Source organism: Podarcis pityusensis, assembly GCF_964106645.2.
Source record: "Podarcis pityusensis genome assembly, chromosome: 10".
NCBI classification, from domain to species: Eukaryota; Metazoa; Chordata; class Lepidosauria; order Squamata; family Lacertidae; genus Podarcis; species Podarcis pityusensis.
Genome location: NC_138035.1, coordinates 71,612,998 through 71,636,531, shown reverse-complemented (window position 1 = coordinate 71,636,531; position 23,534 = coordinate 71,612,998). Strand labels below are relative to the sequence as shown.

The 23,534-nt window shown below is 42.3% G+C and overlaps 1 long non-coding RNA gene across 1 annotated transcript in view; it reads left to right on the top strand.

The window, feature by feature from the left end:
• The first annotated feature begins 1,174 nt into the window (after window positions 1–1,174).
• The window catches only part of LOC308486957, a 32,314-nt gene continuing 9,954 nt past the window's right edge, over window positions 1,175–23,534 (top strand). Inside the window, exon 1 of the long non-coding RNA XR_013991412.1 lies at window positions 1,175–1,328. This is a non-coding gene — a long non-coding RNA (uncharacterized lncRNA). The remainder of the gene's footprint in view (window positions 1,329–23,534) is intronic.

The following is a 23,534-nucleotide window of genomic DNA, read 5'->3' as shown; positions in this document are numbered from 1 at the left end:
GAACCGGCCCAGGCAAGGTAAACCTTGTTGATATAGATGGATTGTAGTTAATGCCATGTGTCACTTCAGACACCAGCAGTGGAGTGAACGTTAATATGTACAAGGCCTCAGAGTCCACTGGATTTTAGTGGAAGAGAGTTAAACCCTTAGAAGTCAATGGGGCATCAGAGTGTTAACTGTGGCTGGATCTTGCTCAATGATTTGTCACACTGAATAATTTTTATTTCAGCTGTCAGCTTTCCGGATGACTTCAGCTAGAAGCAGGAATCTCCCTCCTTAATAGTTCTCTCTGATGATTTCTGATGAGATAAATCATTTGGCACTCTTTTAAATACAGGTTTATGGAGCACCGCGGGGAGGGCAGGGTGATTTCATTTGTTGGCTTGCCTTTTAATTAGACTAACTAATGCACCTAAGATTCCTGGAAATGGAGAAAGAGTTATGAATAAGAATGGCAATTGAACAGTTCATGTGGTAATGGTTAGATAGAGTGATTAAGAGCCTCACACCAGTTCTGTGCCATTGTTCTGGGCACAGTGAAGGGGATGTTAGGGCTGCTGCTGGATCCCATAGATACAGGGGGGGGGATTGCTTTGGATGGGGGCTGCTTTACTTCAGCCTGCTTTGGGCCAGCTTTGCTTTGAGGCAGATCCGAGCAAGAGACTGGCCTTGGTTTCCCAAAGCTTCAGACATCTTCCTTCCTAGGCAAGCCAATGGGAAAATAAAGACTGTATGCCCCTGAAGAATGGCTGTGTGAAAGCTGAACCCTCCCCCAGCCATTTTTTACATGCAAGTCAATAAAGAAATTTACATTTGCTTTCCTGGGAAGAGAATAATAGAATCATAGAGTTGAAAGGGACTGCAAGGGCCCTGTAGCCCAACCTCTGCAATGCAGGAATCCTGTCCACAGCCGTCCCTGGGTGGGCTCAAACCACCAACCTTCTGGTTTACAGCCAGATGCACTGACCCACAGGATTAGGGATTAGGAGCTGCACGTCTAAAAATGGCTGCATAACAGCCCTTTCCCACTTCCTTCCCCATCTGGCGGCAACTGGATCCTTGGCAGGAATGGTGGGGTGCTGTATGCAGCTAAACAGATCTACTGCTTTTGTCGACTTTGGCAGTGGGGATGCACTTCCAAATACATGTGTGTGGGGAGGTCCAGCCCATCGGTCCTTGGATGCTTGCTGGCAAGTGGGATTCTGTTTTCAGAGGATCAGTTATTATCTCCCAACAAGTCAGTTGAGACAGATTGGTCAGCCATGAAGACAGCATGGAATTGGGTTGGGAATAAAACCTCTGAAAGCTGATAGTGTGAGCTCTGAAAGGTATGTTTTAGTTATTCATTTAGAGTGCTTATTGCCAGAATAGGCTTCTAAGTGGTTTGTGGTTTTCACAGATGCCCCAATGATTTAAAAGCTATAAATGAATCTAGAAGCTGGGACAAGCCCGTTTAACTTCAGACCACTTTGGTGAAGATCTGCTTCACTTTAGAAGGCATCTGAATACCTCCAGAGTCACTAGCTTCAGTTTGGTATTTTTTATTTGACAGGGCTGCCACGCCAGATATAATATAAATTGCCTTCTGGAGTGGGGTCATCATAATACCTACTAATATTCCCGAATGTTTTTCTTTTCATTACTGATTTATTCTTTTTATGTATCAATTTGCTCTTGGGTGATGATTTGGTTTCTTTTGGTTGATCACCATACCTCTGGTCAGGCTCAATATGTGACCGTAGACGCAGAGCTAAACCACAGAACATAGGTGGGACCCCTGTGGCCTTTAGGTGTTATTGGTCTCCAGTTCCCATCAGCCCCTGCCAACAAGGCCATTGGTAAGGGATGATGGGAGCTGTAGTCTCACAAATTCCCTCCACCTACATCAACAGTGCAATTTTGTACCTATTTACTCAGAAGCAGGTCCCATTGACTTCAGTGGAGATTGGTCCCAGATAAGGAATACAACTGCAAACTTAATGTACCGATTTCCCATTAAATACGGTGGTTTTTAACTTCGTGATGAGGAAGCCTCATTTATTTAAATGGATATGAACATTTTTAATTTTGTCAAAGCTGAACATAAAAAGACCTTCCTTAAGGATGGATGTTCAGTAAGGGAGACAGAGCAAAAGCAAAGTCTTGGCAATTGAGCCTATAAATTTATTGTCATTGGAGCTCATGCATTTTCCAATTGCTTGGATTGTTTACGAAGCTTTACTTTAATTAAAATAAAGTAATTTCTTTCTGCTAATGACTACTTCTCTTTAAAGTGTCACTGGAATTCTGAAGGAAATACACTTCTAGCAATTTAATCAAACCGATCTGTGTTCATCTAATGTTTCCATCTCGTAATTGTGGGGGTATTCATAATATACCCTTGAGAAATCTGCTGTGTATGATTTATTGTTGGAAAGAGATGCATGCAGTACCGAATACATTTTGAGGTCTCCTGCCATTATCCACATGCCATATATTACTTGTGCATAGAGAGAACAAGTTGTTGTTGTTTTTTACATGCTATGCTCGTTTCTCACTGCTTTTGAAAAGTGCCCACATGCATGCAAACCGTCCATGAGACTGCACCCCTGTTTTGCAAGTGTCCCCGTCACATGTACAGAACCTGTGCATGCGTGAAGGCAGAGGTGGGACTGGTGGGCGTGGTCTAGATCTCCCAGTACGTGTGTTCACGTGGGACATGTGTGGGAAGACCAGTCTGCTCTTTTATTTTTTAGTTTCTTACAGAAATCCTAGGCATCAGCACCAGGTGAAGAGAAGTAAACACTGATAAAAGCGGATGCCCATTCTAGGGCGGGGCAGAGGCAGTCTAAAGAAATCGTGACTTGTCAATAGCAGCCTAATAGCTATTAGCTGCACGGGTAGTAAGAGAGGAATTGTTTTAGCTGAATGGGAATAATAAATTGCAGCAACTGAAGCAGAGGAAGGAAGGGTTGAATTAGCTTTGGAAGAGTGAAGATTTTCCCCAAAGAAGCTTTGATAAGTAATTCCATGTTTTGATGCTTCGGACGTGAATGGCAACAGTGTGAAATGTTCTTACAGCGAAAAGTTTGGAAATAGTTCAGAAAAAGAAGCATCAAGGTCTATTCAGTATACATTGGAGGATGATTAAGTTAGCTTTCACGTCAGGAGGAAGGGGGAAATAGCAGGATATGGATGGATAGATAGATGATAGATAGATAGATAGATAGATAGATAGATAGATAGATAGATAGATAAGCTCAAGGTAGCATATGTGGTTCTCCCCCCCCCCCCCCACCTTCATGGCTGAGCAGGGATTTGAACCCTGGTCTCCCAAGTCCTCGTCCAAACCACATTCTCAAACCACTGCACCACACTCTCCTGTTTCAGGATTACTGCCTTGCTGTCTAAAGTCATTAATCATTAGGGTTCATTATTTGAATATGAAAGAAATGGACATCTCTCACTGTTGAAAAATAGGCTTTCTTCCCCTCCGTCATTCTCTGTTGCCAGATCACACTGAACACTGTTTACAGGGATGTGGAACTGAATGTCTTAGGGCACAGAATTGGACCATTTTACTGGTTTCCTTTGCAGGGAACTAGTAGATGCTGTGCCCTCTTAAACAGGAGATTTTGACTTTGTAACTGAAGGTAACAGTAACAGAGCACAGACCACACCAAGCCGAATTTCAGTTGGATAGATTTTGCTTGAACCAGGTACGTCTCGAAAGAGAGGGAGGGAGAAGCTGCCAGCATCCCATACCCTCCAACATCCTTCACTTCCCTCAACTGACCCTCCTCACCCCCCCACACAATTTTTTCTCCCCCTCGCCACAGAGCATTTCCTAGAAGAAGGGTGAATGCCACCACACCAACAGGACAGAGCAGCCCCACCCTCCACTGTCCTGAGAAAATCCCTTAATCCCAATTAATCCCAACAAACTACCCTTGAAGGAGCACATGTGTCTGCCACCAGAGGTACCAATCCACCCCAAACAACCCCATACACAATATGTATAGAATAAAATGGTAGATCTACAATATGAACAAATATTTTAATAATACAAAGATATAGATAAAGGGCTGTCAAGGAGCATGTGAAAAACATGATTGAAATGAAATGAACACATATCTCTGTCTGTAATTTTGACCTTTCCAAATCATCATTACTTATGTATGCTATATTCCCTTCCTTTTGCCTGCATGAGTTTTCTATAGAATTCTCTGTTAGCAACAATCCCCAACTCTAATTAACGTGGTAGCAGATAACCCAAATAGACTGGGAAATCTGCTGTTAGAATTTAAAGTAATTCTGAAGTATTTTGTCATTATGATATCAACAAGAAACTATCTGAAGCAACAGCTACACCAAATAAAATACATTTATGATTCTAAACATCAGGCATAGATATTCTAGAATGTGCATCAGAACTCCTAGAGTCTAAATAATAAACCATGATTTGGCATGTGTTGTAAATCTAATATGCTAGGGAAAGTGTGTCAGCTTTCTAAAGAATGCATTTCTATAAATTCTCATTGGATTTCACACCTTTTCCCATTTAAAAATTGTTGGAAGGAATTGTTTGCTGATATACAGCCTTTGTTTAACATTCTATTAATATATGCAAGGGGAAACTACTTGTAATATAGAAATTAAATATACATTTTGATTTTGTTAAATTTATTTCCGCAAAAGAAAAAAACAAAACAAAATAGAAGGGTAAAAGAGACAGTTCTAATGAACAGTCAAAAACATCTGCCAGGGCTGAGACTTTGCAACTAATCTCCTGCACTCAAAACCATCCTGATATATGAAATTATTTTGGCAATGGGTCTCAGAAGCTTAAGAACTAAAAAGGGATTTTGTTTCCCTCCTCAGCTTTAGTTATTCAATGTGTTTAGTTTGATGGTTCTGTAGGAAGTGACTGTAACTCTGCATTGCCCTGTGTATAAGATGTTAGGGGGAAAATGTTGCTCTATGACCAGTGAAAATGTGAAAATGATTTCTATTGATTATTTACAAGAACAGACATGTAATAGCTACTGTCTTCTGATGGGGTCACCTCCAGGCAGTTGAACAGGAAAGCTTCTCAAAACTGGATGAGAATTTATCCCACATTTTACCTAGAAACTGAACATGTAAACATTTGCATAGTCTTATGCCTATGACCACTGCTGTAAAATCAGAATCAGTGAAAATACAAAGAGTGAATTCGCAGATCACCTTGGGATTGTGGTCTCATGCTGTTTTAGACTAACAAACTGGTTAGTAATAACCATGGTTAGCTGAAAGAAGTCAAACTTGTACGCACCCTTAGTTTGAATTAGTTGTAAAAAAATGCAAGTGTTAGTCCAATGTTCCCAACCCTGCTTGCCAAAACCTGTCTTTTATTTTCTCCAAATCAGATTATTATTTGTTTTCTTGACTTTTGTTACCTTGCTTGCAGCAAACCTCTCCCATTCTCTGGAGGTCATTTTGCTGTCTATTAAGTTCCATGACCCGGTATTTAAAAAGTGAGTCTTTATTATTATTTAGAGCAACAGATACATTGTTTCTCTGCTTGCTTTGGCCACACTGTCTCTAATCAGTTTGTTTAATTTTCTGCGTTTTCCCCTGAAGAAGAGAGGTATTCTTATCATTTGCCAGATGTAAACAGGAGAGGCCAAATACCTTAACAGGGTGCCAATGTTTCATTGAAAATAGTCAGATACTGAGGGTAAAGAGATACTTGTATATCAGTCTGACCTTTCTGGTTGAGTTCACATATGGAAAATGACTGACATTTGGACTGACTTTCTTGTGTGCATAAATATGTGATTTGATGAGGATTTGAAAGTGAGCTGATGAGGAGAGAGAAAATCCTCACAATTCATTTTCCACACTGAAATATCTATGCTTTAGTTTTAAATGGCTTCAGTTTTTTCAGCTGACCAATATCTTTTATACTTAGTTATTAGAACCACCTTTTGCCTCAGTTAAATTACTTGTGAGTACAGTGGTACCTCGGGTTACATACGCTTCAAGTTACAGACTCCGCTAACCCAGAAATATTACTTCAGGATGAGAACAGAAATCGTGCTCTGGCGGTGCGGCGGCAGCAGGAGGCCCCATTAGCTAAAGTGGTGCTTCAGGTTAAGAACAGTTTCAGGTTAAGAACGGACCTCCGGAACGAATTAAGTACTTAACCCGAGATACCACTGTATATATTTTGTAAGTAATTTAATGAAGAGGGGAAGAAATCCTCACAATTCATTTTCTACACCTATGCTTTAGTTTTAAATGGTTTCCATTTCTTCAGGTGTCCAACAGCTTAATGATTAGAACCATCCTTTGTCTCAATTAAATGACTTGTGAATGAAGTTCTTGATGAATCTTTGCATTTAATTCAGCTGCCACCAGCCCGGGACATTAGAAGCTGCCTTAGACCGAGTCAGACCCCTGGTCTGAAAAGTATTGTCTGCACTAACCGGCAATGGCTGTCCAGGGTTTCAGGCAGGGGGCTCTCCCAACCCTACAGGGAGATGCTGGAGATTGAACTAGAGACCTTCCACATGCAAAGCAGAAGAGTATCTACGAATGAGCTGTGGCCCTTCCCCTCTGGTCACGTAAAACAGAGCCATAACTGCTTTTGTTAGCAAGATATGTTGCTTCACAAGTTTCAAGGAAGCCAGAAAATCAGAGCCGTCTTTCCCATTGGGCTTAGTGGCGCATTGTGCCAGGGCACCAGCCTCTCAGGGGCGCCACAGCGAGTGGGGGAGCCGTGCAGCTTTGCCGGCGGCCTCCCCTTTCCCTGCACGCCCACCAGCTGCGCCCTGTCAACCATATGGCTGGCGGGTGTGCAGCTTCCTTCCCAAGCCCCTGTGGGAGGAGAGCAATCCCCGCAGAGGCTTGGGAAAAGGTTGACAACTCTGGGAAACGGTGTGTGTGTGTGTGTGTGCCGGAAGGATCTTTGCACCACAGCCCCGGATATGCTTAAGATGGCCCTGCAGAAAATGTACCAATGGAGAACTTCAGCTACCCTGAGGCTGACTGGGTGAGAGACTCCACTAAGCATGGAATCTCCAGCAACTTGCCGACATGAATTGCTGACAGCTTCCTCTTTCAAAAGGCAGGGGAGGGAACAAAGAGATTGGCTCTCCTTGACATAGTCTTAAAGTCCCAATTTTTCTCCCCAGTACCTTCTTTATAGTTTGGGAACTCAGGTGAATTCTGCGTTTTGGTTTTAATGGCAGACACCAAGTCTAAGGTTGCAGAAATATAGCCAAATAGTAGCCATCAAAACCAGGTCATAACTATTCAAGGGAAAGTGAATTTTGAATCAAAATTGTCTACATTTTAAACTATTCCTACCTCTCTTCTTTATATTCCTATTTTAAAAGGCATACTTTGTATGCAAACCTAATGACATTTTGTGAAGTTCTTTGCATTTGGGGAATAAGTTTCTTTTCAATCCAATTCAAGAGAATTACCTTGTTTTAAGATTTCTTTAGGAAGAAACTCTACATGACTGAGGGCTGCAGATGAAACAGCCTTTTTTCTCTAGTAATTGTGTGAGTGTGCCCTGCTTGCCATAATATAATAAATATCTATTTACTCTTGCATGTTTAGAGAATAAGCTCAATTTAATAACATTAAGCGACAAATAAGTAAACATTAGCAATTTATTAATATTAAGAGAGCCCTGGGATTTCAGTGTCAAAGATAAATGTACAAGATTGCATTTGTGGAGCTATTCTACCAGAAAAACCTATTGTAAGGCTAATTGCATTCCAAATGTTTATTGAAAACATATACTGTAAATATTGAATTTTAGCAAGCCTGCTTCAGAATGGTATCTGTTAACTGTCAATGAAGGGTCTCTTTCGCAAACAACCAGCCAGTGGAATTTCCTATGCAATTACTGGCAAGCTGTATATTCGACATGCTCAGACTGTGACCGATTCAACCCGCTTACTCTTTACAGATGTAGGCTGCTCCTCATTTTTAACTGACAAAGTTGCACAGAAGTACAGCATTGTTGGTTTTTTAAATTTAGGTTTAAAAACTGAAATTCTACACAGGGATGTGTGGTGCAGTGTGATGTTAAGGCTCTAGTTAATAATGTTAAGAGACAAATGTATTCCTGCCCACTGCTTCAACTAAGCTTAGCACTTAGTATCACCTTGATGTCCTATGAAGTGGTACAGAGAATTTTACTGCACAGCCTTACTGGATTGGAAATGGGGGAGAAGAGAAGGCATTAAAAAAATCTCCTTCCCATTTGACCAACATACGTAGTTATAATTATGATGTCAGTTTCATAAATGCAAGTTATTAGTTGCAGACTTCCAGTGGTCAGGACATATGGGGCATCACAACAAAAGTCCACAATTTCAACAGTTCTTTCACAGAAACGTTATTAATACTGTTTTGGCCCTTACAATTTCCATAGAAATCTCATCAAACAGTTCCCAGAAATGCTGAGAATCCCAGCTAAAGAAATTGCTCAATTTCCTCTGAATAGATAAGGTTTTGATTTGGATAAAGTATTCTGCTGCTAGAAGGTTGGAAATGGTGCCTCTTTTGACAAGTGTTTTTAGTAGAGACGTTTGAATTATGCAAAGCTGATGAAAGGAAGAGGAAGAAATAGGTATCTGTTCATCTGTTGACTCGGGCAAATAATAACTTAACCTGAAACAAAGGAAATGGACATTGGATGGCAATGCAGTAGAAAAAGGCAAAGTAAGAATCTTCTGGAATCAATAGAAAAATCAGAATGCTTTTAATAAAGCCTTTGCTTTCTCCCTAAATACAACTGGTGTCAGCAGATTTATATTCAGGGTTGAAGAGAGAGAGAATGTTTTAAAGATTTGGCTGGAAAGAAACCAGCCTCCGATATCTCCAAGATAGGAGCCGCTATCTGCCTTCCCGAGACTTGTTCATTTTCCATAAACATCTATATATGTTCTCATTGGTTGAATATTTCTAATAGAATAAAATAAAAATTATTCAGCAACTCTGCTATCCACCCAATGAGACTAGATGCAAAGACTTGGCTTTGTTGTTGTTCTTGATCTTTCACTTTCCATGAACGTAACGGTGAATTTTATGGTGGGCAAACCATCCATCTTGCCCTTCCCTTCATTCTTCAGGGGAGCTGCCCACCCTTTGTTTTTTATTAATTTAGTGGTGTATACATTTGCTATACATTTATATATTATTAAAAGCAATTAACATTTTAAAAAACTGTTGCAAAGTTTCTCTGGGAATTTGGGGAAGAGATGTGTTGCTGACATATCAGGTCCTAGTCACCAGGGTTATCCACAGACAGTCCCACCCCATCCCCCATTTAAGTGGAAACACTCTGAAAAGCTGCAAGGTCTATGCAGGGGTCAGCAAACTTTTTCAGCAGGGGGCCGGTCCATTGTCCCTCAGACCTTGTGGGGGGGGCGGACTATATTTTTTTGGGGGGGGGAATGAATGAATTCCTATGCCCCACAGATAACCCAGAGATGCACTTTAAATAAAAGCACACATTCTACTTATGTAAAAACACCAGGCAGGCCCCACAAATACCCCAGAGATGCATTTTAAATAAAAGGACACGTTCTACTCATGTAAAAACACGCTGATTCCTGGACCGTCCGCGGGCCGAATTGAGAAGGCGATTGGGCCACATCCGGTCCCTGGGCTTTAGGTTGCCTACCCATGGTCTATGGACTTCCATTTTCATCACTACCCTCCTTTAGTACTCCAGCCTTAGCCACCTTGAGCTGCATTTGGAGGAAAGGTGAGGCGGAAAAAAAATGTCAGTACAGCCATACCTCATGTTACGTTTGCTTCAAGATACGTTTCTTCAGGTTGCGTCCCACGGTGACCTGAAAGTACCGGAAAGGGTTACTTCCAGGTTTCGCCGCTCGCGCTTGCACAGACATGCAAAATGATGTCACGCGCATGCACAGGAGCGGCAAATTGCAACCTGCGCGTGTGCAGACGTGCCGCTGCAGGTTGCGTTGTGCTCATGTTGCAAATGGGCCTCCGGAACAGATCCCGTTCGCAACCAGAGATACCACTGTATAGAGAAGGTCCTGGTGGAAACACAATAAGACTTTGCCATTCTAAAGTACCTGTAGTGGGGCCTGCCTAGGAGATAAAACTCCCCCCACCTTTATCATTTGAAAAGAGAAAGTCCCACAAATAGGCCAGTCCCTGAGATCCTAAACATTTTCTCCACTTAGATATTACAGTCTATGCAAGACATGTACTGTCTTGCTCCTTTTTATATGTTATAATCTTGCATAGAGACTGTAATATCCAAGTGGGGAAAATGTTTAGCACTAGCTTTTTAAAAGACTACAGGAACACAGAAGGAGGGCCTCTTCTTTGCAGGTAAAAGTGTACAGATACAATGTCTGTTATCCAGTTCAAACGGACCTTAGGTAACCAGGTGAGGAAAAGGATCTCTGCCTCAGTAGAGCATGCTCATTTTTTCATTTTTCTTTTTTTGAAATCGTTTTTCTTTGATTTTAACAATATAAAATTATAACAATACCAAATACATATCCATATAAAGAGATTTCTCTGAATCCAGAGACTTTCCCCCACCCCCTCAATGGGTCCTATTGTCAACATTTTCAACTGCATATTATTTCATAATCTATATTTTATATCTATCCATATTATCCATAGTATGAGCATGCTAAAAAATGGTAACGTGACTTGGGAATTCAAAAGATATTGTGGTTAAATTAAGATAATTTTGCTTGGTAAGTAAGGTGTGTGTAAAATTGCATAAAAATCATTAATAATGATTTCCAAGTGCTTGCCGTTAAATTATATATTATTTATTTATTTGTTTGTTTATTTGTTTATTTATTTTATTATTTGATTTAGCATTAACTGACATTTTCAGTAAAATTCTTTGGTTTTCCAAAAGCAATTTATATGCTTCATCAAACGTAGATTTATCAAGTTAAATGTTCTCTTGTCACAATAATAATAACAAATTTGGATTCCTCACACCCCAAAATATATTTCTAGCAAAAATATTTTGAAGAAATTTGCCAACATTAAGTATCCCCCCTAAAATGACACACCCTGCTGCCCCAAGCCTTTAAGAGCTGCTGTCAGACAGAGTAGATAAAGCCTCCCTAACCCTACATAGACCAGGCAAAGGCAAACTCGGCTCTCCAGATGTTTGGGACTACAATGCCCATCATGCCTGACCACTGGTCCTGTTAGCTAGGGATGATGGGAGTTGTAGTCCCAAACATCTGGAGGGCCTGACATAGACCAATGATCTGACTCAGTCCAAGCCAGCCTTGTCCAGCCTAGCGCCCCCCAGATGTTTGGTTTACATCTCCCATCAGCCCCCCTCACCATCACATGGCTATTCTGATTGAGGCTGATGGGAGCTGTGGTCCAAAACCTCTGGAAGGCATCAGATCAAAAAAGGCTGTTCTAGTAGTCTAAGACATCTTCATATCTTCACTTTACAGACCAGTAAATGATAGCAAAAGAAGAAGAAAGTAGATTACTGTAGCCTGGGGACTGATAATCTGTTGGATTGTACTGCTTTACCCATTAGAATTTCAGTTTTCCTGTTTTTATTTTTTTCTGCACTTCAATAAATGTCTTCAAGTAGCATTTACTGTAGGAAATTGTTGAGTAAGTGGTTTTTGAAAGGAGAATTTACTAACAATGGTTTATAGGCCACCTGTTTGCTCTGTAATTGACAGTTAATAAAATGTGGTGATTGCAGAGGTATAATTGCTTTTTACTGCCTTTTCTTAGTAGATTTAATATACAATGAGTTTCATGTGAAGACTGATAATGAGGGGTGCCTTGAAAAGAATTAATACAGCAGCACGAGAGAGAGAGAGAGAGAGAGAGAGAGAGAGAGAGAGAGAGAGAAGCAAATCTGTTATGAATCCTTGTCAGAAAACAGTATAACAGCATATTTGGAAGAGATAAAGATAACAGAGAAATACCAGAACGTGTGTTCACTAGCCAGAATAGTTGTTCCTGAATGTGCTTACAGGAACGTAATGTGGCATTATTTGAGAAGTCTATAAATATGGAACACGCATTGGATGGTCTAGGTAAAATGTCCTAAGAGAAACAGCTAGTGTGTGACATCCACATTTTGTGGCTTGTGTGATTTGCCTGCAGTTGGTTTTGAATGGGAATAACTTTCAAATTTCCATCTAAATCTTCTGCTTTTGGAAAACTTATAATATGATCCTGTGCATGTCAACTCCCATGTGGGTGGCTGTAGGACCAACTAGGAAGATAGACAATAACTTTTACCATCTCTCAGTAGACACAGGAAACTCCTCTAACTCTGCCTGGCTGCAAAAGCCAAGTCCACCTGATGTGTAAACCTTACAATGACACTATCCACACTCATCCATATGAATAGATTACTTCCAAATAAAAAGACTGACCCTAGACCCTCCTGCTGTGTCTTCCTTGGTCTAGTGAAGAGGTGGGGAATCTGTGGTCCTCCAGGCATGTCATTGTGGGACTCCAACTCCTATCAGCCATAGACGATGGTCAGGTATGATGGGACACAGCTTTCCTGCATTGGTGTAGTGCTTGATCCTAGTCTTTCTTACTGTGTCTCCCTTGCTCTAGCAACTTGTCTCAGTGTGGGGATAAGCCACCTGGGTGCAAGACTTTATTTGAAGGTATAGGGCCTGTGCTCTGATCCACCAAGTCTCTAATTTCAGACCTGTTGGTTTTAGGTTGCCACAATCTCAGTCTGCTTCTGCCTCTTTTTCTCTCACACACATCCATCCATCCATAATATGGGCTCAAAAATACTGTCATTTGGTAATAATGACTGAGATATACGTAGTAACTCACCCAGATGGAGCAGCTCTATGGCTGCAGCTCATAAGGTTACCAGACGTCCCTGTTTCCCGGGGACAGTCCCCGGATTTACAAATCAGTCCCCTGACAAAATCCATCTATTTAGTAGGAAGTTGAAAAGTGTCCCCGGATTCATTGAAAAAAATCTGGTAACCTTACCATAAAGGAAATGATCAATGGAGCCATTGTTCCCCACCTGTGGTTTGCTTATGTATATGTGGCAGAAAACATGGCCTTGCTGCACTTGTAGGAACTTTTTTCAGGCAGCTGTAGCATATTGACAATGTGTTGGATTTTGCCATTGGCTCCCGTATAAACCGCTTTGCAAAGCTGGCTTCAAAGACAGAATATAATTTTTTGCAAATAAACCAATGCATAATATTAAAGAGTATTCATTGGTCAATATCAGAAATGTCTGAGGGAGTTCAGCACATCCTTAAAAGGGTAAAGGAACCCCTGACAGTTAAGTCCAGTCGCAGATGACTCTGGGGTTGCGGCGCTCATCTTGCTTTACTGGCCGAGGGAGCCGGCGTACAGCTTCCAGGTCATGTGGCCAGCAGGACTAAGCCACTTCTGGTGAACCAGAGCAGTGCCCGGAAACACTGTTTACCTTCTGCCGGAACAGTACCTATTTATCTACTTGCGCTTTGATGTGCTTTTGAACTGCTAGGTTGGCAGGAGCAGGGACCAAGCAATGGGAGCTCACCTCGTCATGGGGATTCGAACCGCCACCCGCATCCCCTCAACACATGCTTATTTTCAGTTTAAATTTTGGGGAAGGGGAATTTGTATTACAGGTTTGTTGAAGTGTGCATCTACTACTTTTGCCCTGTTCAGGTATTGTAAATGAGGTAGAATGAGAACGAGTCTGCCAGCTGTACCCTCACCCCAATTGTGTCCCTGTCAGTGGCGTAACGTGGGGGGTGCAGGGGGGCCTGTCTGCACCGGGCGCAACATCTGGGGTTAGGGTTAGGGGGTGCAAATCCACGGGTTAGGGGGCGCAAATTACTTGCCTTGCCCCGGGTGCTGACAACCCACGCTACGCCACTGGTCCCTGTTGCTCTTGAGTGGAGCAATCATTTCTGCAGCAATTTCTACAAAACATAAACCTTAACTTGTGGGGGGGAAATCCCTCCCAGACAGTGCTAGAATTACACGGATGCATACTTTCTAATTGCTTAGACCACAGTTATTGTAACACATTGATAATAGCAAGGCGGGGATTTACAACCCTTCTGTAATTGTGAACAGTTGTATAAATTATGCCTATTTTAAAGGAAAATAAAGTTAAATGGACTGCAGTGATATGTTGCTAGAAGAGACATTCTTGAATTTTTCCAATCTGGCTCACGATCTTAGTAGGAAATGGAGTGGGTGTGGTTGCTTGTGGACAATCTTCATCTGGAGTTTGACAAGGTGTTCTCAACGGCTAGATTTTATTTTATACTATGTGAAGCCTCTATGTGTGATCCACTGCTCTGATTTTTGAGACACTGGAGGTTTAAATTGGGATAGCTCAGTTGGTAGAGTATCTCATGGTTGTGGGTTTGAGCTCCACGTTAGGCAAGAGATTCCTGTATTGCAGGGAGTTGGAGTAGATGACCCTCGTGGTCCCTTCCAACTCTACGGTTCTATTATGACCTCAGCTTTCCAAGTCTGTGGGTAGGCTTCTCTAAACAAGAATGTTTTTAGCAGGCACTGGAAAGAGTACAGTGAAGGTGCCCACTTTATCTCAATAGAGAGGGAGTTCCAAAGTGGAGGTGCGGCCACGCTAAGAGATGGAGTTCTTACAAATGTGGAGCAGGCTTTTCATGGTAGTGGTCAAGAGGCATAAAGAAAGCTGGCCACTCGTGCGGGGAAAGCCGTTGGATGTGCAAAAGAAGTCTGAAAAGAGCCTCTGTGTTAGGCTGCTAGACTTGCACCAGGATTCGCATCTCCCATGCATAGCTTTCTAAGTTCTTGAGATGATGAAAGTAGTCTAGCTAAGGTTGGAATTATAATTATTGTAGATAGGCTTACTCTAATAGCTTAGTTGATTCTTCATTCAGAAAACACATACTTGTGAAATATAATAAAAGCAGTGGCGTAGCGTGGGTTGTCAGCACCCGGGGCAAGGCAAGTAATTTGCGCCCCCTAACCCGTGGATTTGCGCCCCCCAACCCATGGATTTGCGCCCCCTAACCCTAACCCCCAGATGTTGCGCCCGGTGCGGCCGGCCCCCCCGCTACGCCACTGAATAAAAGGTATTAGTCAATCAATATCCAACATCGGTATCTCCTCCCCTCAGCGGTTACATGTGTTGTTGATAAAAGCATAAATTCTTTTTTCCTCCTTAGTAATTTGTAATCTACTAAGGGGGTCACAACTCGGGCTTGTAAAACAGCCATTTTCTTTAATGTGATTTTTTAAGTCCGTACTGAGCGAAAGCTTGGCCATGATAAATAATTCCCTTTAAATAATTCAATAGGCTGGATAAACTGGCAAACAATGATGACATGTGTGCATACCTTTGAAATGCTGCAATTCTCTCTATGAAACAAAACAGCTCACTTTTCTGTTGCTGCAGAATAGTTAAAACCTCTCAGTGTGGCCTGTAATTCCTGCAGGGTAACATCAGGCATTGTAGGATTTTCGCAAGTAGCAGGCAAGAGCTTGACAATAACTCGGCGCAAACAGCCGATTTTTCACTTGAGGTGATGCGGGTGGTAAATCCGGGACGAGGAGCCTCCAACCCATGGGGAACTGGTGTGCACAACCAAAGCACAGCATGGGGCTGTTTTAAAATCCTTTTGCAAATAGTCCCACACTGCTCTTTTAACTTCTGGTTTTTGAAGGTTCAATGGACAGAGTGGGGCTGTTTGAAAGCCACTCTACCCTACGCTTTGAACCTTGTTTTTGAAGGTTTAAAGAGCAGTGCAGGGCTGCTTGCAAAGGAGCTTTCAAACTTCTCGTAGTGATGTCAAATTTGGCCAGAAAAGCTTCCCCCTCTCTGGAGTGAATGAGATGCTAAGCAGCAGAAAGGTCTTTTGCTAGCTATCCAGAGATGCCCACCTGTCAATCATCTGATGTTACAATGACATCAAGTGACTCATTTTTGCTTGTGTGGTTTGCCATCATGCAGTACAGTTGCTCTGCAAGCCTCAACAATCAGCTGATTGCCAGGGCCTGCAAAGCATCATGTACAGGGCTCATCATGTACAATCAGCTCATGAGTGGTGCCTGCAATTTCCCTTTTGGTCCTGTGACATCATCTTTACCTGCCTGGTGGCATATATGTGATGTCAGGTTCAGGGTACGTGGGCATTTATTGGTCAAAAATGTCTTGCAAGCCAAATGGGAAGAGTTTGGGCTTCTTGTCAGATGAACCACCTAGAACAGTGAGTCGCACAGAGAGAGAGACATTGAGGGTAGATAACTCTTATTCTTACCCACCCTGAAAGTAATCTTTTGTGGTTTTAACAGCAAATGCCTTCATTGTTAACACAAATAGGGGCATGTGTGTGTCTCTATGTGTGTCTAAGGCTGCAATCTTGTGCCCACTTACCTGGGAGCAGATCCTTTTCAGTTTGATGGCACTTGTTTCTAAATAAGACATGCACAGGATTACATGGTCAACCAACAGGTTTGGGAAGCCCTGCTCTGATGATATGAGCTGTCATGTCAGGGTATTTCAATACTTCATAGCACTGGATTACAAAGCAGTACAACCTTTGGCCTTGTTACAGTTCGGGAGACCTTTAATTACTTCACCTATAACACTATCAATTTTATTTATTATACTTTTGCAATGGATTACTTTTTAGCTTGATTTATTGGGATTTGGTTTGCTTTCTTTGGCTGCAGTTCAGCACCCAATTGGTCATGTTAAGTCCTATCAAAATAAATGTGGACCAACAGATGTGGAACTGAGCATTGTGTTGCAGTCTTGAGCACAGGATTCTCTCCTGCACAGAGTAGAGTTTCCAATAGACACAGGGGAACTCAATGCAAGCTAGGAGTGTTTCAGATATTTTGAACTTTGCAAATTTCTACATGAAACGACCCAATCAATGCCTCTTGGAGTAATGTGACTTTAGATCTTCTTCTTCTTCTTCTTCTTCTTCTTCTTCTTCTTCTTCTTCTTCTTCTTCTGTGATCATTTGTAGCTGAGTAAGATTGTCTTCCATGAACATGGTTTTAACAATGAGTCCATAAGTGACTGAGGAGGCCAATTCTGGATCCACACGTCCTTCCACAGAGGGGACATAGGTTTCTGGGTGGAAGTTGATCATGGTGAGGGTTTGCCCAATGTGCCTTCCTCTTAGCTCATTTCTCCCTTTTGTCCTGAGTTCAAGTGTCTTCAAAGTCCATGATCAGAACTTAGGTAACCACCAGATTTCAAGTCCTGAATAACTCAAGGGAAGCTTATCTTCAATGCCTCCTTCCCCTCATCCTTCTTTGATCTCTGCATTTAGGGACTGGAAGGACATTGAGAGGGTGTATTGGGGGAAGCAGGACTGGAGTCTGATTGGGAAGAGAGGGTCACTGATTAGTGGGGAACTGTTCCTGCCAGGAGGCAAGAGTCAGAAGCAGGGGAAGCTTCAGCGCCAGAGGGTGGGTCAGAAAAAGGAGAGGAGGAGGAAGAGGCAGGTCAGGAAAGTGGAGGGCCAGGTGCTTCTCCACCCTCTCCTGCACCACTGTCTCACAGAACCAGGAGGGGATTGAAAAGGGATGAGCAGAGGAAGCTTACATGCAGGCATAGTCTCCAATTGCATGCATACATCAGGAGGAGGTACATAAACACAAACCTCGGAATAGCTGCCTAGATGTTAGACTGGGGGGGGGGAGGTATTTGTAGCCATAGAAATGACTGTCAGCTTTGAAAATAAAGAGTTAACTATCTGCCATGTGCCTTCCTTTAGTTGGGGAGTGTCCTTGACATGGTGCCATGTGTTGGGCATGTGGTTACCAGTGGCAAGGCTTTTAGTGTGGTTTCACTGGAATTTTGGGAATCCATTCTGTTGATAATGAGGAAACCTTTTTTATCTTTTGAGATGTTTGTTGAAGACCTTTCTTTCTATTCTAACTTGGTATGCATGTTCAGGATGCAAATCTGTATATCATGTTTTAAATCCAGCTTGACTATAGCACCCATTTTTAAGGGTGTTAAAAATATGTAAATATGTTTTTCTTGGACGCTAAGATCTCACACTAAAACTTAATGTGTATGTTAATAAGAGATTTCTGTTGAAATTTCTCTATTTAGAGCCTGACCTCTGCACCCATTTCTAACAGGAGGAGGAAAGATGCAAAATGCATTGTGGAATCTGAATTGAGTCCTCTTGAACCTTGTAATTGACTAAGTTAAAAGTAGTCAAGGAAGCCCCTTTTTCTGTTCTGTGCTGTAATAATCTTTGGGAAACAGAGGTGCATTTAAAATCAAAATGGTGAAATGCTGCATTTTCCATTTACAGCTATGATTGAGAAACTGAGTTGATTTGAACTGGGTCTCATCAGCAATCAAGCAGATAGCTCTTGCAGTTCATTATTTCTAATCTAGATATGATTCAGTCAAGTGATCCATAGTCAGCTTAACTAACCCCTGAAGCACCAAATGACTTGGGCTCCATCACTTTCCTGTGCGCAATGTGAAATATACACATTCATAATTGAATACAGTTTAGTGTGTTTTCGTGCCAAGCGATTAGGTCATGTCGACTGCTCTGCTGCTAGGTTATTAAGCAACCGCAGTTTAATGTGACCTGAGCAATTGGATAGTCCACCTAGAATATCACCTCACGACCAGACCGTTGAGCAGTGTCTAACGCTCCACACGCTGTGTCATGTTAATTATTGTTTTCCTAATATAAAACTGACAGCAATGAAGAGTTATGTCAGCTCAGCGTACATAAGGAAAGTAGTCTGTCCCCATTCTGAGAATATATTGTTGGCAATACGTTAAACATAAAATAAATCAATAGGCTTTTCCTGCCTAGGGGGGAAAATCTATAAAGTACTTCAGGGAGCAGATGTTTCACTGATAACATTCACAGTGCACTTGAATTTGTGGCCTTAATTAACTAAAGTTATATTGCAGACTCCATTCTGGTGATGACTGATTAAAAGCAGGATGGATGTTCTCTACCTTCTGACTTCCACCTTTGGATATTGTGCCGTTTATGTTGCAACTATGGCCATGGTATTGTCTAAAAGACTTTGCTTAGTTTATTCAGCATAAGCAAAGTCCATCCTTCTAAAGGTATAGAACAGGGTTTCCCAAACTTGGGTCTCCAGCTGTTTTTTGACTACAAATCCAATCATCCTGAGCTAGCAGGACCAGTGCTCAGGGATGATGGGAATGGTAGTCCAAAAACAGCTGAAGACCCAAGTTTGAGAAACCCTGGTACAGAACTCTGAAGAGAAGCTGAGCTCTTCCTGTGTGAGAGTGGATTCTCCATAGGTGCACACAGACCACTTGAGCGGGTAAAAAACCCAGAAAGGGGATAATGTAGTGTTGCATCTGAACCAGAGTTCAGGGTTTGTTTTTCCCTAACAAGCCAGAATTACTAGTCAGTCTTAAACCAAGGTTTGTTATAGGCTTGTGAATCCTAACTTGTTTGCAGGAAGCAATTCCTGATCTCAGCTTCAGGGCGGTGCCAATGGGTCTATCTGAGAGAGGCACACAAGAATCTAACTGTAGGACAGAGGGGGGGACTGTTAAATAAAGCTCTATGGGGAAACCCCTCTGAAACCAAAAGCTATGCATTTGGGAGAGGATGCATGTTGCTTAGAAATTATTGTGGTGAACTGGTTTGTCAATAATGGTCAAGCCCTAGTTGGATGCGTTGGGAGAAGTTTATCTCTTGCAGCTGCAACCCTTTAGGCTCTATTGCCCAACAGTTTTGCCAGCTTAACTCACAGTTGTGGTTTCACGCCTAGTGCCAAGGACCCCTCAGATGGTGGTCCTGAGAGATCTCAACATCCATGACAAGGCTGTCTTGTCAGAAGAAGCAAAGGACTTCCTGGCTATGAGAATCACGGAACCGCCCTAATATGGGTCAGGAGCCAGAGTCAGGTGTAGGTCAGCAATAAAAAAACCACCGGTGTCAGTGAAATTAACTCTTTATTCAAAGAAACCAAACCAGGGCAGGCATAGTGATCCCAGCAATTCTTCCCAGTAGGTCTTGCCCCAGTGAGGCAGTTGCAAGGACTGAAGGTTCCCATCTTCCTTCTAAGGGAGTATATTTTTCATGTTATTTTCACTAATATCTTTATTTTTAAGCACACTATGTCGTACTATATGCATTTTTGTACACACTGCTTTGCTGCGGAACTAAATTGCGAAATTCAGATATGACCAGAGGTTATTTGGTTTGTATATTGTTTCAGAAAGTGTGAATTTGATAGATTTGGCTTAAAATAAGTACTGAATTGAATTTCTTCTCCAGCCTCCTCAGAAGTAAGTCCCACTATGTTTAGGGAGGCTTATTCTGTGGTATGTGTGGTCAGGGACTGCAGTCCTAGTTAACAAAATGTTTTGTGTGAAATTTAAGATAATGGAACCGGTTTATAGTGGCCTGGTGTGCAGATGAAAATTTGTTGAGGGAAAAAGGTCTTGTGGAAATTTAATAATTAGCACTTGCTAACAGCTGCCTTTGTGGAAACCATATTTGTTGAATCACAGAGCAGCTGCTCCGAATAGAGTTAATTTAATAATTAAGACATATAAGTTGTGAACTTTTTCTTCAGTCATCTCCTACTAGTCCAGGAAGTTAAAGAGTGTTGTCTTTGGCTGTGAGGAGTGCAACGCAATATCATTCTGGATCGCTCTGGGAAACAGATTAATTTTATTCCACAGCATTTTGGGGAGGGGGAGGGGTTCTGGGTCTCTAGTCTTCCTCCAGATTCTCTTACTCATTCTTAGGTTCACTGAAAAAGGTCATTTACCAGGGTTGCTAAAACAGTATGATTTCACACTTTCATGCTTATGTACCCCGCAACTGCCCCATTTTGACATTCCAGATTGACAGAATCCATTCCCGGCTTCTGATTGGATCCCAGAAGGTCCCAGACACTGCCAATAGAACAAAGACTCCCCCCTCCTTACCTCTGGGTCAATGTGATGGTGTCCAGGCATGCTGCTCCACCTTCCACTTCCCCTCTCTATGGTTGCTCTGGAGGTCTGTGGACAGGGAGCTGGTGCTCAGTGGCGGCACATAGGCAAGGCAAATGGCAAATGGCAATAGCAGCTATGAGAGGGATAGTGGAGAACGTAATCGGGGGGGGGGCAGCAAGCAAATATTGGAGCCGGAATTTGGAGGGAAGGAAATGGGAAGGGTGACCGTCTTCCAGGGGTTAGTGCAGCTGGGAGGCGGATGGGTGGCCAGAGCATTCTCTAGAGAGGGGCATAAAGGGGAGGCAAAGAGTGGAGGAATGGGGGAGGTAGACTGGGCTGGACTTGGCACAGGGGACTTGGCACAGGGGGCGAGCAGTCCTGCAAAGGTGAGTGCAGAGGGGAGGGGGTGATGGTCTGGATTGGGTAGGGTGTGGGTATTGGGGAGAACCTTCTTCTGCCTGCCTTGCCCCACCCCCTGGCCCTGGGACTCCTCATAAATAAATAAAGAAAATTATTATTATTATTATTATTATTATTATTATTTTCTGAATTGATTTCAGAATGTATTTTAATTAATTGATTTTATGTAAACTGTGTTACTTTTATTATTGTTAGCCACTCTGAGCCCGGCTCTGGCTGGGGAGGGCAGGATATAAAAAAAAAATTATAATTTTTTTATTATTATTAAGCTGTGCCTGGAGGAAGAACTGTGAGGGGAGAGACTCCATCAGGCAAGGCCTCCTTCCACCTGTCTTGTTCCACCCTCTAGTCTCTGCTTCTCAATTTGTGTTGTATTATTTTATGTACTGTGGCTTGCCTTTGTTTTATTGATTATAGTTTAGAAATTATTTATTGTAACTTGTGTGGATTTCTGTTTAACTTTTATATATTGATATTATTATTTTATACTATAATCATTGTTGAATGTTACTTTTTGATGTAGGTTGCTTATTTTAAAGTTTTATTATCACATTTTTGTATTGCATTAGATAGTTATAACATGTACATTTTTTGTTTCTTCAGCTATGTGGGACAAGAAGCTACAGTTAGAACTGGATATGGAACAACTGATTGGTTTAAAATTGGGAAAGGAGTACGGCAAGGCTGTATATTGTCTCCCTGCTTATTTAACTTATATGCAGAATTCATCATGCGAAAGGCTGGGCTGGATGAACCCAAGCCGGAATTAAGATTGCCGGAAGAAATATCAACAACCTCAGATATGCAGATGACACAACCTTGATGGCAGAAAGTGAAGAGGAATTAAAGAACCTTTTAATGAGGGTGAAAGAGGAGAGCGCAAAATATGGTCTGTAGCTCAATATCAAAAAAACTAAGATCATGGCCACTGGGCCCATCACCTCCTGGCAAATAGAAGGGGAAGAAATGGAGGCAGTGAGAGATTTTACTTTCTTGGGCTCCATGATCACTGCAGATGGTGACAGCAGTCACGAAATTAAAAGACGCCTGCTTCTTGGGAGAAAGGCGATGGCAAACCTAGACAACATCTTAAAAAGCAGAGACATCACCTTGCCAACAAAGGTCCGTATAGTAAAAGCCATGGTTTTCCCAGTAGTGATGTATGGAAGTGAGAGCTGGACCATAAAGAAGGCTGATCGCCGAAGAATTGATGCTTTTGAATTATGGTGCTGGAGGAGACTCTTGAGAGTCCCATGGACTGCAAGAAGATCAAACCTCTCCATCCTTAAGGAAATCAGCCCTGAGTGCTCACTGGAAGGACAGATCCTGAAGCTGAGGCTCCAATACTTTGGCCACCTCATGAGAAGAGAAGACTCCCTGGAAAAGACCCTGATGTTGGGAAAGATGGAGGGCACAAGGAGAAGGGGACGACAGAGAATGAGATGGTTGGATGGTGTTCTTGAAGCTACCAGCATGAGTTTGGCCAAACTGAGGGAGGCAGTGGAGGACAGAAATGCCTGGCGTGCTCTGGTCCATGGGGTCACGAAGAGTCGGACACGACTAAACGACTAAACAACAAACAACAACACTGTAAGATAGAAAGATGGTATACAAATAAAAAAATGATGATGATGATGATCTGCCCCTTCAAGGTGAAATTTGATATGATGAAATTGGTGAGCAGTGGCAATTTTATCCCAGGGCTATGGGAGGGCATGCACTTACTGGAGAAAGAAATGGTCTCAAGTTTTTAAAATATTATGAATGTCCCTTCTATCCAGCAGTGTCTGGTGTCCATTGGGAAAGGGAGGGAGACCAACCGTAGATGGGGAGAGAGCCAATAACAGACAGAGCCACTTCTGGGTTGGTTGCAAGTAATAAAGAAGAAGAAGAAGAAGAAGAGTTTGGATTTGATATCCCGCCTTTCACTCCCTTTAAGGAGTCTCAAAGCGGCTAACATTCTCCTTTCCCTTCCTCCCCCACAACAAACACTCTGTGAGGTGAGTGGGGCTGAGAGACTTCAAAGAAGTGTGACTGGCCCAAGGTCACCCAGCAGCTGCATGTGGAGGAGCGGAGACGCGAACCCGGTTCCCCAGATTATGAGACTACCGCTCTTAACCACTACACCACACTGGCTCTCTAAAGAACGATGGATGGGACTGGATGACGGCAGGCTGAGGTTGGT